The following is a 15,770-nucleotide window of genomic DNA, read 5'->3' as shown; positions in this document are numbered from 1 at the left end:
CATAGACGTGGGCACGACAAGTACATGGCTCGGGAAAGAAGAAGCCAGGTCAGACCAGGCTTCTGCCGGGAGCTTGGGGGCTGCAGTAGAGAAGACAAGTGGAGCCAGGCTACTGAATCTCCTGACAAGGAAGCATCCCTAGTGTCCCTGTGACACCAGCAACCAACACAAACTAAAGATGAGGATGATTAACCATTTTTTTGCTTCACTACACTATATGAAAAGCATCGGTGGCTAGCCTGGACCAGCCACTGTGCCATGTCATGGAATCTTTACAGGAAGCCACTGACACTGGTTCCTTATTTTCAAATGAATCACATGTGGCCCAGCAAGATTAAGTAATTTTACCAAAGCCACACAATTAGTAGGTAGGTCTACATGGCCCCGGAGCTCATGTTCTTCACCCACTGAACCCTCGAGGTGCGTCAGAGCTAATCTGAGTGAGCCTGTGCAGACGGCATTAAGAGGATTCATGCTCATTCATTTTGCCCACTGTGGACACCAGCCTCTACCTGTAGATGTCACGTAGGGCCGGCTTGCCATCTCTCTGTAACGATACCTAAAAGCATCCTGTTGACTCACTCACCCGTTCCACAAACAGGAAGTGCTTGCCTGCAGGCTCAGAGCCCCGACCCGTGCAGGGCACCTGCCCCGCAGCACGGACCTTCTCATGTGGAGTAAATGAATGTGGGGAGAAATGTCAAAAGAATTTGTTGACACAGAATATAATGAACGATGAGCAACTACTCATATTTAAATTTTCTCATGCTCTCCTGAGATAAAAATGCTAATGTTAGCATAAGGAAATATAGATAACTACAAACAAAACACAGGCACAGATATATTTTGGCCTTATATAAATAATAAATTTGATTTCGAAGATATTAGTACAATTTAGCATCAGCTAACAGACATGCCATTGTCCTTATCTGATCTGGGCCTTTTTATCCTGCATCTTTAAAGATCTACTTCTGCAGTGTGTGGGATTAGACCCTTCCCCTGGGTTAAGACAGAAACCCCAAAGACCCCTGAGTCTCAGGCTATAATTACTTAAGATGGAGACTTGACAGACTTTTCACTGCACTCAGTTCTCTGTCCAGCCGCTGCCCAGGTGACCGCAGGTCAGGGACCCACAGGGAGGGAGCTGCCACAGCTCTCCACGGGTGGCCTGCAGGGTGCCTGGTGGCAGCTTCCTTCAAAATGCCTTCTCTTCTCTGCCTCAGAGACGAAGCCATGAGTATTGGGAGAGAGCGCAGACAGAACCCTTTTAGCTTCACATTCTCTTTTGAAGAGAAAATGTCTTTTGACTGACTATCTCTCAAAAGGATTTCTCCACTACTTTAAAAAGCCAGTGCTCTACTTACGTTTTTGCCAAGCTCTGCCATTTCTCTGTCCCCACACCCCTCCTCCCACAGCACCCATAAAATATGATTCTGGCTTCTTAGAAATGCTAACACTTCAAGTGACTGTTGTCAGAAATCTATTTGACTCATCCGACTAAAGTAAAAAAGAGCTACTGATGTTATGTTTAATATCGATGTTTGCTTAATTTTTCTATAAATCAAATTCTTTCCATTCTGTAACTTACAACTACTCAAAAAGTCCTTTTCAAATAAAAACATGGAAATGATTTTAAAATACTTAGCAAAGAATCTTTTTATAAATGAGAAACAGGTTGCATGATTTTTAACAGGACGCAATTTTAATTCATCTCACCAACCAATTTTTTTTTTACTTTCTTGATTCACAACAAACATTTTGTTTATTCAGCAGTGTGCAAGCCAGAATGTAAAAATTTACGCATAATATGTGAATCTTTTACATTTTCACCATAGTTTTGTCTATGGTTTGTGCTCAGTTAATATTTAAAATATATAGCAGAGTAGGCCCAAGACAGACAATAGAAAACCTTTATGGAATCCCTGGAGACAGAAAAAGTTAAAACTCAGAACCCAAAGTTACTCCCCTCACGTAACCGTACCCCCCGCCCACCATGATGGTCTCCCTAAGAAGAGCTAGGAGAGGAGCCCTGGCAGGGAAAAGAGACGCAGATTTTTTAACAGGAGCTAATATCAGCAGGCATTTCAAGGTCAGAAGTCTATGCTAGCTTAAGTGCAGGCCTTATGATTTGCTCCAGGTATAAAACTGCCTTATGCTTCAAATTTTCAGCTACCAGTAACTACTTTATAAGTTGAGAGGGTCACATTTGAAGGACGCATTTGAAAATATTACTTATTAAAGCTCTTTTTTTAAAAAAAAAATTGCTGTAAATTCCATTTCCATGTAAATGGAAGCAGAAGCAGACAAATTGCTTTCATGATGTGCTTCCTATTTGTGTTTCTATGGAAATGGATTTTTGATTAGGAAGGGACTAGCTAAAATCAAAAGTTGTAAGGAGGTAGAGCATAACGGAAGGTGTTTCACTGAGCCGTAGGCAAGCTTTCATCCAGTCCAGTGTAACCCAATGTTAAAGCAGCCTGAACGTACGTAAATACACACTCACTTCCCCACTTGACTTCTCCCACAGCTATTAGACCTCTCATACTTTCCTGACCACATCTTAATCAAGGTCTGTCAGATACGAATACCCCACGGCTTTGACTTACAGATCCTCACTGCTTGGTACAGCATCCCTCAGTGGACCTTGCTTTTGAATATTTCTCTTAATGAGCACCCCAAATATGATGCTGGCCCTCAAGTATGTGTTCAAGAGCAGTGGAAACTTTTGGTATATTATTGAGAGAATGGAGTCTAAGAAGAAATAAATAAGTAAGTACAAAAGCGAAATGAACTTCAGAAAGTAAATGAGAACTTAGTTTCACATTCACCTTCATATCCCAACCATTTCCTAATAATCCACATTTAAATTAAGAATAAATCAGATATATACTGTCCCTATTCTGTGAAGAACTGCCACCCAAAACCTATTACTAAACACTTTTGTTACACAAACCATGTCTGTCAGCTACTATCAATTTCCACAATGTTTTGACTTCTAAATAGCCAATATTTTGACAAAACTGATAATATAGTCTCTTTTATGACAGGAATTTTTTATCTGTGGCAACATAGGAACAAATTACACTTCTATTTTCTGTAAATATTCAATGCTAGGGAAATGTACTGGATACATATTCATGAAAAAAACTAGAGAAATCTTGGTCTAAAATAAGCTCACATAATTATATAAAATATTAAATGATAATTCAACCAAAACAGAATAATTTATATCAAAATCTATAAAATTTAAGATGGCAATGTTGGTGTTATTCCCTTAAATATTTGGCATGAAAGATATGTAGCACATCATATATGAATTCTACAGCTTTTAACTTCCAGATCCACATAAGAATGAATTTGTATGCTAGTGTAGATTGCTTAAACCCCTACGATCTCCTCATTTCCAAATACCATACTAGCATCTCCATATTGGAAACTAAGAGGGTAACAATTAGGAAGAATTGAATAGTTGATCACACAGGACTTAGAATTTCATGACTATAAAGCAATATGGTACAGTATTCCTCAGTCTCATAATCAAGGGAAGGAAGCAAAGGAGGAAAAAAGGGACAGAGGGAGAGTAGAAAAAGAGGAGAGAGACAGAAGGGGAAGAAGGAAGCAAGGAGAAGAAAGGCATATAGTAAGCTAGGGAAGGAAAGAAAGAGGGAAAGTAAGAAATTTGGAGATTACTGAGCCAATAATTATTTTGGAATGGAAAAAATGAAAGTAACCAGAAGCTTAATACTGATCAATTCTCCTTTCATGTATGGGTGATAGGAATAGTGTTATTTAACATTACTAGAGAGTAAGAAGGGACAGGTAAGAAAAGGTTGGAAGAGAGGGACAGGAGGAAAAACTCCAGTAACACATCCTTGTCTCCTCAGCAGATACTGGTCACTGTGTTTCTGCTGATGGGCGAACAAAAGGCATGTACAACAGACCTGTTGATATGAAGTCTTTTTGGATACTTAACATAGAATAAGATGAGTGTTATGGGTAAAACAGTAAGAATGGAAAAGCCAGTAAGATTGTATAATATATGTCACCACAAAAACATAACCACAATAACATTTGGGACCATTTGTCTAGTTGTATATTCAGATCAATTATCAAAACAAAATTGTAACAACAAAATAAGGTGCCCATTCATTTTGCATCTTGTCCACTCAGGAAATGAATATTCAGCTGTCTAAAAGAGTATTAATTATGAAGTATTCTTGTGAAGTTCTTCATACAACTTTTCTGAAGCAGTAACATTAACTTAATCCTTCTTATCACTTTCAGTAAGTTTCTCAAGGTGAGAAAAATGACACAGTGATCATATAATTTGCTGATAAATGTGCCAGGTAGACAAATGACTGGCTGCTAAAAATAAAAAAAAGCCTGGACTTTTTGAGAATAATAGATCATTGAAAGTTGGCCAAAAGATTCCATTAGAAAACCAGAGACCCCCTTCCATTTGGAAACACATAATACAATTCCTCTCTATCCAATTCCAAAGTAGAATGATGTTAAAGCTGCAGCTTCCTATGAAACAATCCTATGCCTTCCCTGTACTCTTTCTCACACAATCCCATGTTCACCTTTGATTCCTTCCTAAACTGGTCTACCAGGATACATTGGTGTAATGTGAAAAGGTTATTGATATGCAACATACCCTATTTGTCTACTCCCTATTTCTGAGAGGTATGCAGTTTGTGGTGGTAAACCACAGTGGACAAAGAGAAAATGATGTGTGAGTGTAATGGGCTGAAATTAGGTGTAGGACAGGCATGTGGATAACCAGATAGCAAAGACATGTTTTGTTGAATGGAACCAATGGGTTCAGGCATAGACTGTGGTTGAGAATTCTACTCTAGACTTAGAAGGGATGGAAGAAGAAAAGGAGCACAATTGGGAGATCCTTGAGGAAAAGGGCAGTAAAAGACAGTAAGAAATATTCTAGAAAATGTTTTCTTTACCCTAATTGTCCCAGTTTGAAGGTGGAAAGGAGAAAACACATGGGGATTGGTACCTTTATAGGGAACAGGTGCTAAAAAGATGATTGCAGTCAGATGATTAAGTTTAATAAAATAATTGCTGTACAGGAAGAACTAAAGTTTCCATTTATTGCCTCTAACAAGTTAATTATTTAAGGAACTCTTCTCTATTTTGTACCAAAATGAAGTTTTCAATGATAACTGACATTCATCAGAAATAGGGCAAAAACAGGGGTAGAGCTCACCAAGGGAAGGCAATAAACGTACACTTTCTCTGAGAGGGCTTTCAGCCCTAATCAACACATGGAAAAAAGCATCTAGATCATTCTCTTTAGGAGTAAATGGGGAAATGACTCAGAATCATCAAATGTTTTACCCAAACTAATCAATGTATGTTTATTATTTGTCTTCCCAACTATAATGCAGCACCAGAAGATCAATGATTTTGTTTTATTTAGTGCTATATCCCCAGAACCCACAACAGCACCTGATAAATAATAATGCTTAATAAATAGTTACTGAATGAATAAATAATAGAATGGACCTCTGGGGCTCTGTACATTTCATCTCATTTGTCTGAACACTCCTCCCACACCCTCCTTCACCTAGGTTTACAACTGTGAATCTTTAAGATTTACTTTCCATCACCATTTACTCAGAAATCCTTTCCTGACCTTTTTCTTCCATCTTCATCTTTATTCTCCTGTATTACATTCCTTGCTTGTTTATCTATATTTCCTCTCCATGAAGGCAGTGATCACGTCAGCCCTGTTCGCCTCAGTATCCCCATTGCTAATGTAACTCTGGGGGGAAAATGTGTTCCCAGCCCAGGGCAAATAAACCTTTGAAGCCAAAATCAGTCAAAGGGAAAAGTAAAGTGGAAGAAACTCATTTATTGCTTACACAAAGTCATCTGCTCTCCTGTGTCCCTCCCCATCCTGGCTGGGAAGAAGCCAAAAAACCATCTCTGGTCCTGGGCATGCTCGCCTCTTTCCCCTCCCCGACCCCCGCCTTGTAAGCACCTATTGATATGGGGATGGACTAAGGCCAAGTGAGAGATTCTGGAAATATTGCAATTTTACCCACACCAAACAGCACCTGGCACAGACTAGGTATCAAATACATCTTTGCTCTTTTTGTTAAATACGTGGCATTCTACAAATAACACATACATTTTTAACCTTCTAAATTTTTGTTTATCTACTTCTTAGGTACAAAATGCTGTTTCTTCACTTTTATTTTACATATCTATTACTAAATTGATTTTTCTCATGTATGTCTAAGAATTATTTCTGCCATGGGTCTCAAACTGTGCACCAAGGTACCTTGGGACCCCACAGATCATTCACAGGGGGCACTGCATGATATTTCAAATTTTTGAAGGAAACAGAGCAACATCTGTGGATACCACTAACTTGAGGTAGTTCATGGATCCACATTAAGATTGTGCTATATTCCAATTAATGACACTATATCTTCATGAAGCTGGTATTTAGTGGCTTCACATGAAAATGGGCATGGAACAGAAAATGAGGATATTAACGTTTGAAATGTTGAGAAATTTCACAGTACCCACCAGGCTCATACAACTCATTATATGTAATGATTGCTGAGATTGGAATAAAAATATTACTTTTGCTTTTCAAATTATACGTGTTATTTTTTTAAACAGCTGCTGAGTTGTTAAGACACAAAAACATATTAAGATGTTCAGTAGTACATATTTCTTTTGACTCTTAGATGTTTCTTTTGACGGGGGAGAGAATATGAATAATTAATGTGGTACTAAGGGCACCATGAACCACAGAAGTTTGAAAACCCTTCCATCATCTTACTTTAGTGCTCCAGTTTCAACCTTTCATATCAAATTCACAACACTGAGCCCATTTGAGTATAATTCGACTTCTCCAATTTGTCAAACGTCTATAGAATTGATCATTTTTAAGTTGACCGTCATCTATTAAAAGTCATACATCGATCAGGTCTCTTTCACTTTCATTGTCCTTCCCTCCCTCCTCCCCTTTTCCCTGAGTTGCATCTCCTGCTTCTCCCCTTCTCTCTTCTCTGAGTTTCCCTTTATACTGATTAGTTGTAGCTGAGACCTGCTTTACAATGCTGTACCTATAGTCCACAATAATTTATGGTACACTTAAAAATTTGTGAAGAGACATTTGTAAATGTTGGAGGGAATGGGACCAAGCTGGCAGAGTGGGAAGATGCTCACCAGATTGGAGTGTAGATAGGAAGATTTTTTCAAGCAACTGACAGAAACACTGTCCTGTCTACCCCCCAACTTCCCACCAAGTAACAGACCTTATTTCTGTTATCCCAATCTGCTTCCATAACTCTCACTTGCTTTTTAGTACTTGACTATTGTACGGTGGTTACCAAAACTTAGCACTGATCATTTTTAAACTTTAATCTCGTATATGAATCAATCTAACTCCAAAATCTCCTCGTCCTTTCCCTCACCTGTGGAGGTTTGAGTTTGGAGCGGAGTGGGAGAGGGTGTAAAAATGATCTATTCCTTTTCTGCTCCTTTCTTTCTCACATTTATTACTCTGATGTTGGGGAGTGGAGTGGAAAAGCCAGTTCCTTTCATGGTCAGTAGGCTCCATTGGACACTTTCATTGTTGGTCAGAAACAACCTTATGTCAGTGGTAATTAGTAACTGTTGATAATTCTCATTCTGTTGATAATTACCATTAACCTGGCTGATGGTCTCCAGACTTACGTGGATGGACGCCCAGAAGACCTTGCTGACACGATACTCGATCCCATACAAAGTATTCCCATAGCATCAGTGAGCACTTGCAATATTCAGCTACATTTTTTAGCTGTCCCCCCATGCCACGTTCCTCTAACATTTGCGCTACATTTCCCCACACTGTATCGATCCCAATGAACCTACAATTTTGTCTCATCCATTCCTTATTACCCCAATTCTGGGGCTCTAGGAGTAGGTAGGCTCTATAGTTTGTATTGTTTGGGAACTATGAATGCAAGGGCCATCTTTGACTGACCATGCTGCTCTTTCTGCAATATGAGGGGGCACATGAGCAAGTCAACAAGACTGGAGCTAAATGGACATCCAATTTGATGATATAACATTGTGGTAAAGAGAATAATGGCTCCCTAAAGGAAGTTCACATCCTTATCTTCAGAACCTACGATTATGTTGTGTTTCATAGCAAAAGAGAGTTAGAACATGTAAATAAGTTAAAGATTTTGAGATGAGAATATTATCCTGGAATATCTGAGTATGTCTAATGAAATCTCAAGGACGCTTATAAGATAGAGGCCTCTACATTCTGGAGATGTAAGGAAAAGGTAAGAAAATGGATTGTGTTCTGGAGCCTCCAGAAGGAACACAGTCCTGTTGACTCCTTGATTTTAGTCTTTACAATCCATTTTGGACTTCTGACTTCCAGAGTAGTATGATAATAATATTGTGTTGCTTTAAGCAACATTTGTGGTCATTTGTTATAGCAGCAATAGGAAACTAATACAAACATTAATGGCATCTTTTTATTACACAGCAAAATTTACAAATCAGTTTAAGGTATCTATCAACCAAGTACCCTCTTGCCACAAAAGGTGGTGAGAGGGACATGTAGTCCAATTAATAGCCATACAATGGCCTCTAAGTATTCAAGTGAGAGGTTATGTATCTCTTACTTTAAATCAAAAGATAGAAATGATTAGGCTTAATAAGAAAAGCATTTCAACAGCCAAGATAGGCCAAAAGCTAGGCCCCTGTGCCAATCAGCCAAGTTGTGAATGCAAAAAAAAGTTTCTGAAGGAAATTAAAACTGCTACTCCAGTGAACATAAAAATGATAAGAAAGTGGTGGTGGTGGGGGGAGGTGCACAGGGAAAGCTGTACAGCATGGAGAGGACAGGTAGTGATTCTACAGAATCTTACTACGCTGATGGGCAGTGACTGCAATGGGGTATGTGGGAAGACTTGGTGATGGGGGGAGTCTAGTAAACGTAATGTTCCTCATGTAATTGTAGATAAATGATACCAAAATTAAATTAAATAAATGATAAGAAAGCAAAACAGCCTCATTTCTAAGATAAAGTTTTAGTAGTCTGGATAGTAGACCAGACCAGCTACAACATTCCCTTAAAACAAAGTCTACTCCAGAGCAAGGCCCTAACTCTCTTTAATTCTGTAAAGCTTAAAATGGTGAGGAAGCTGCAGAAAATGAATTTGGAAACCAGCAGAGGTTGGTTCATGAGGTCTAAGAAAAGAAGCCACCTCTGTAACAGAAAAGTGCAGGTGAAGCAGCCAGTGCTGGCTGATGCAGGAGCTACAGCAGGTTACCCTGAAGATCTAGCTGAGATCATTAATGCAGGTGGCTGCACTCAACAACGAAGTAGACAAAATAGCTTTATATTGGAAGAAGATGCCCTCTAAGACTTTCATAACTAGGAAGGTGAAGGCAATGCTTGGCTTCAAAGCTTCAAAGGACAGGCTGACTCTTTTGCTAGGGGCTAATGTAGCAAGTAACTTTAAGTGGAAGCCAATACTCATTTGCCATTCTGAAAATCTTAGGACCCTTAAGAATTACGCTAAATCTACTCTTCCTGTGCTCTCTAAATAGAACAACAAAGCACATTTGCTTACGACTTGGTTTACTGAATATTTTAAGCCCACTGTTGAGACCTATGCTCAGAAAAAAAGATTCCTTTTAAAATTTGATTGCTCACTGACCTGTCATCCAAGAGCTCTGATGGAAATGAACAGTGAGATCCAGCCCATGGATCAAGGAGCAATTCTGACTTTCAAGTCTTGTTAAGAATATATTCTGGTTTTGGGGAGCCAACATGGCGGCGTGAGTAGGACAGTGGGAATCTCCTCCCAAAAACATATAGACTTTTGAAAATACAGCAAACACAACTAGCCCTAAAAGAGAGACCAGAAGACGCAGGACAGTGGCCAGACTGCAGCTACACTAGCGAGAACCCAGCGACTGGTGAAAGGGGTAAGATACCAGCCCCGGCCCGGCGGGACCCGAGCGCCCATCCCCCCAGCTCCCGGCGGGAGAACAATAGGCAGAGCGGGAGGGAGACGGAGCCCAGGACTGCCGAACACCCAGCCCCAGCCATCTGGGCCAGAGCGCAGACACAGTACGTGCCCAGGGGGCCCTGGATACTGGGGGAACAGGGAGTAAGACCTCTGAACGGGAACCGAAGCTGATGCCCCTGTGACAAAGAAAAGCGGGGGCTTTTTGAAAGTCTTAAAGGGACAGGGACTTAACAGCTTGACGGAAACAACCCAGGTCACAGTACAGCAGCTGGAAATTACAGGGAAAACCGGGTGCACTAACCCCCTGGGCAACAGCTCTGAGATCCCTCACGGCAAACAGTCAAGCAGCCCCCCCATCCATTACCCCACCGGGCGCTGCGAAAGCAGAGAAGCAGCCTGAGACAAATTCCGCCCACAGAAAGGGAAATTCCTCCATTCCGGCCAGGCAAGACACAAAGACCCACTCTACACGCAATTACCCAACACAAGCCACTAGGGGTCGCAGTGGTCCCAGGAAAGAAAGGCCAGTAGCAAGTGAAAAGTTTGTCCCTCCCAGCTGACAGTCAATAGCACCTGTCAACATGAAAAGGCAAAAAAATATGATATAGACAAGACTAACCCAGACAGCTTCGGCATCTGCTACATCTTCCCCTGAGAGGGAACCTGGGGAGATAGATTTAACCAGTCTTCCTGAAAAAGAATTCAAAACAAAAGTCATAACCATGCTGATGGACTTGCAGAGAAATATGCAAGAACTAAGGAAGGAGAATTCAGAAATAAAACAAGCTCTGGAAGGACTTCAAAACAGAATGGACGAGATGCAAGAGACCATTAATGGACTAGAAAACAGAGAACAGGAACGCAGAGAAGCTGATGCAGAGAGAGATAAAAGGATCTCCAGGAATGAAAGAATTTTAAGAGAGCTGAGTGACCAAATGAAAAGGAACAATATAAGAATTATAGGTATTCCAGAAGAAGTAAAGAGAGAAAAGGGGATAGAAAATGTCTTTGAAGAAATAATTGCTGAAAACTTCCCCAAACTAGGGGAAGAAATGGCCTCTCAGACCACAGAGGTACACAGAACTCCCATGACAAGGGATCCAAGGAGGGCAACACCAAGACACATAATAATTAAAATGGCAAAGATCAAAGACAAGGACAAAGTATTACAGGCAGCCAGACAGAAAAAAAAGGTTACCTACAAAGGAAAACCCATCAGGCTATCATCAGACTTCTCAACAGAAACCCTACAGGCCAGAAGAGAATGGCATGATATACTTAATGCAATGAAACAGAAGGGCCTCGAACCAAGACTACTGTATCCAGCACGAATATCATTTAAATATGAAGGAGGGATTAAACAATTCCCAGACAAGCAAAAGTTGAGGGAATTTGCCTCCCACAAACCACCTCTACAGGGCATCCTACAGGGACTGCTCTAGATGGGAGCACTCCTAAAAAGAGCACAGAACAAAACACCCAACATATGAAGAAGGGAGGAGGAGGAATAAGAAGAGAGAGAAATAAAGAATCATCACACTGTGTTTATAATAGCTCAACAAGCGAGTTAAGTTAGACAGTAAGATAGTAAAGAAGCTAACCCTAAACCTTTGGTAACCACAAACTTAAAGCCTGCAATGGCAATAAATTCATACCTTTCAATAATCACCCTAAATGTAAATGGACTGAATGCACCAATCAAAAGACACAGAGTAATAGAATGGATAAAAAAGCAAGATCCATCCATATGCTGCTTACAAGAGACTCACCTCAAACCCAAAGACACACACAGACTTAAAGTCAAGGGATGGAAAAAGATATTTCAAGCAAACAACAGAGAGAAGAAAGCAGGTGTTACAATTCTGGTATCAGACAAAACAGACTTCAAAATAAAGAAAGTAACAAAAGACAAAGAAGGACATTACATAATGATAAAGGGCTCAGTCCATCAAGAGGATATAGCCATTATAAATATATATGCACCCAATACAGGAGCACCAACATACCTGAAACAAATATTAACAGAACTAAAGGAGGAAATAGAATGCAATGCATTCATTCTAGGAGACTTCAACACACCACTCACTCCAAAGGACAGATCCACCAGACAGAAAATAAGTAAGGACACAGAGGCACTGAACAACACACTAGAACAGATGGACCTAATAGACATCTACAGAACTCTACATCAAAAAGCAACAGGATACACATTCTTCTCAAGTGCACATGGAACATTCTCCAGAACAGACCACATATTAGGACACAAAAAGAGCCTCAGTAAATTCCAAAAGATTGAAACCCTACCAACCAACTTTTCAGACCACAAAGGCATTAAACTAGAAATAAACTGTTCAAAGAAAGCAAAGAGGCTCACAAACACATGGAGGCTAAACAACACGCTCCTAAATAATCAATGGATCAATGACCAAATCAAAATGGAGGTCCAGCAATATATGGAAACAAATGACAACAACAACACTAAGCCCCAACTTCTGTGGGACACAGCAAAAGCAGTCTTAAGAGGAAAGTATATAGCAATCCAAGCATATTTTAAAAAGGAAGAGCAATCCCAAATGAACGATCTAATGTCACAACTATCGAAATTGGAAAAAGAAAAACAAATGAGGCCTAAGGTCAGCAGAAGGAGGGACATAATAAAGATCAGAGAAGAAATAAATAAAATTGAGAAGAATAAAACAATAGCAAAAATCAATGAAACCAAGAGCTGGTTCTTCGAGAAAATAAACAAAATAGATAAGCCTCTAGCCAGACTTAGTAAGAGGAAAAAAGAGTCAACACAAATCAACAGTATCAGAAACGAGAAAGGAAAAATCACGACGGACCCCACAGAAATACAAAGAATTATTAGAGACTACTATGAAAACCTATATGCTAACAAGCTGGGAAACCTAGGAGAAATGGACAACTTCCTAGAAAAATACAACCTTCCAAGACTGACCCAAAAAGAAACAGAAAATCTAAACAGACCAATTACCAGCAACGAAATTGAAGCGGTAATCAAAAAACTACCAAAGAACAAAACCCCCGGGCCAGATGGATTTACCTCGGAATTTTATCAGACATACAGAGAAGACATAATACCCATTCTCCTTAAAGTTTTCCAAGAAATAGAAGAGGAGGGGATACTCCCAAACTCATTCTATGAAGCTAACATCACCCTAATACCAAAACCAGGCAAAGACACCACCAAAAAAGAAAACTACAGACCAATATCCCTGATGAACGTAGACGCAAAAATACTCAACAAAATATTAGCAAACCGAATTCAAAAATACATCAAAACCATCGTACACTATGACCAAGTGGGATTCATCCCAGGGATACAAGGATGGTACAACATATGAAAATCCATCAACATCATCCACCACATCAACAAAAAGAAAGACAAAAACCACATGATCATCTCCATAGATGCTGAAAAAGCATTTGACAAAGTTCAACATCCATTCATGATAAAAACTCTCAGCAAAATGGGAATAGAGGGCAAGTACCTCAACATAATAAAGGCCATCTATGAAAAACCCACAGCCAACATTATATTGAACAGCGAGAAGCTGAAAGCATTTCCTCTGAGATTGGGAACTAGACAGGGATGCCCACTCTCCCCACTGTTATTTAACATAGTACTGGAGGTCCTAGCCACGGCAATCAGACAAAATAAAAAAATACAAGGAATCCAGATTGGCAAAGAAGAAGTTAAACTGTCACTATTTGCAGATGACATGATACTGTACATAAAAAACCCTAAAGACTCCACCCCAAAACTACTAGAACTGATATTGGAATACAGCAAAGTTGCAGGATACAAAATCAACACACAGAAATCTGTGGCTTTCCTATATACCAACAATGAACCAACAGAAAGAGAAATCAGGAAAACAACTCCATTCACAATTGCATCAAAAAAAATAAAATACCTAGGAATAAACCTAACCATAGAAGTGAAAGACTTATATTCTGAAAACTACAAGTCACTCTTAAAAGAAATTAAAGGGGACACTAACAGATGGAAACTCATCCCATGCTCGTGGCTAGGAAGAATTAATATCGTCAAAATGGCCATCCTGCCCAAAGCAATATACAGATTTGATGCAATCCCTATCAAATTACCAGCAACATTCTTCAATGAACTGGAACAAATAATTCAAAAATTCATATGGAAACACCAAAGACCCCGAATAGCCAAAGCAATCCTGAGAAAGAAGAATAAAGTAGGGGGGATCTCACTCCCCAACTTCAAGCTCTATTATAAAGCCATAGTAATCAAGACAATTTGGTACTGGCACAAGAGCAGAGCCACAGACCAATGGAACAGACTAGACAATCCAGACATTAACCCAGACATATATGGTCAATTAATATTTAATAAAGGAGCCATGGACATACAATGGCGAAATGACAGTCTCTTCAACAGGTGGTGCTGGCAAAACTGGACAGCTACATGTAGGAGAATGAAACTGGACCATTGTCTAACCCCATATACAAAAGTAAACTCAAAATGGATCAAAGACCTGAATGTAAGTCATGAAACCATTAAACTCTTGGAAGAAAACATAGGCACAAACCTCTTAGACATAAACATGAGTGACCTCTTCTTGAACATATCTCCCCGGGCAAGGAAAACAACAGCAAAAATGCACAAGTGGGACTATATTAAGCTGAAAAGCTTCTGTACAGCAAAAGACACCATCAATAGAACAAAAAGGAACCCTACAGTATGGGAGAATATATTTGAAAATGGCACATCCAATAAAGGCTTGACGTCCAGAATATATAAAGAGCTCACATGCCTCAACAAACAAAAAACAAATAACCCAATTAAAAAATGGGCACAGGAACTGAACAGACAGTTCTCCAAAAAAGAAATACAGATGGCCAACAGACACATGAAAAGATGCTCCACATCGCTAATTATCAGAGAAATGCAAATTAAAACTACAATGAGGTATCACCTCACACCAGTAAGGATGGCTGCCATCCAAAAGACAAACAACAACAAATGTTGGCGAGGCTGTGGAGAAAGGGGAACCCTCCTACACTGCTGGTGGGAATGTAAACTTGTTCAACCATTGTGGAAAACAATATGGAGGTACATCAAAATGCTCAAAACAGACATACCATTTGACCCAGGAATTGCACTCCTAGGAATTTACCCTAAGAATGCAGCAATCAAGTATGAGAAAGACCAATGTACCCCTATGTTTATCGCAGCACTATTTACAATAGCCAAGAATTGGAAGCAACCTAAATGTCCATCTATAGATGAATGGATAAAGGAGATGTGGTACATATACACAATGGAATACTACTCAGCCATAAGAAAAGGGCAAATCCAACCATTTGCAGCAACATGGATGGAGCTGGAGGGTATTACGCTCAGTGAAACAAGCCAAGCAGAGAAAGAGAAATACCAAATGATTTCACTCATCTGTGGAATATAAGAACAAAGGAAAAACTAAAGGAACAAAACAGCAACAGAATCACAGAACTCAAGAATGGACTAACAGGTACCAAAGGGAAAGGGACTGGGGAGGATGGGTGGGTAGGGAGGGTTAAGGGGGGGCAGAAAAAGAGGGGTATTAAGATTAGCATCCATAGCGGGGTGGGAGAAAGGGGAGGGCTGTACAACACAGAGAAGACAAGTAGTGATTCTACAACAGGTTCTTTGCTGATGGACAGTGACTATAAAGGAGTATAAAGGGGGGACCTGGTATAGGGGAGAGCCTAGTAAACAAA

The sequence above is a fragment of the Manis pentadactyla genome, chromosome 1 (genome assembly GCF_030020395.1).
Source record: "Manis pentadactyla isolate mManPen7 chromosome 1, mManPen7.hap1, whole genome shotgun sequence".
Taxonomy (NCBI): domain Eukaryota; kingdom Metazoa; phylum Chordata; class Mammalia; order Pholidota; family Manidae; genus Manis; species Manis pentadactyla.
Note: the sequence above shows the minus strand (reverse complement) of the source record.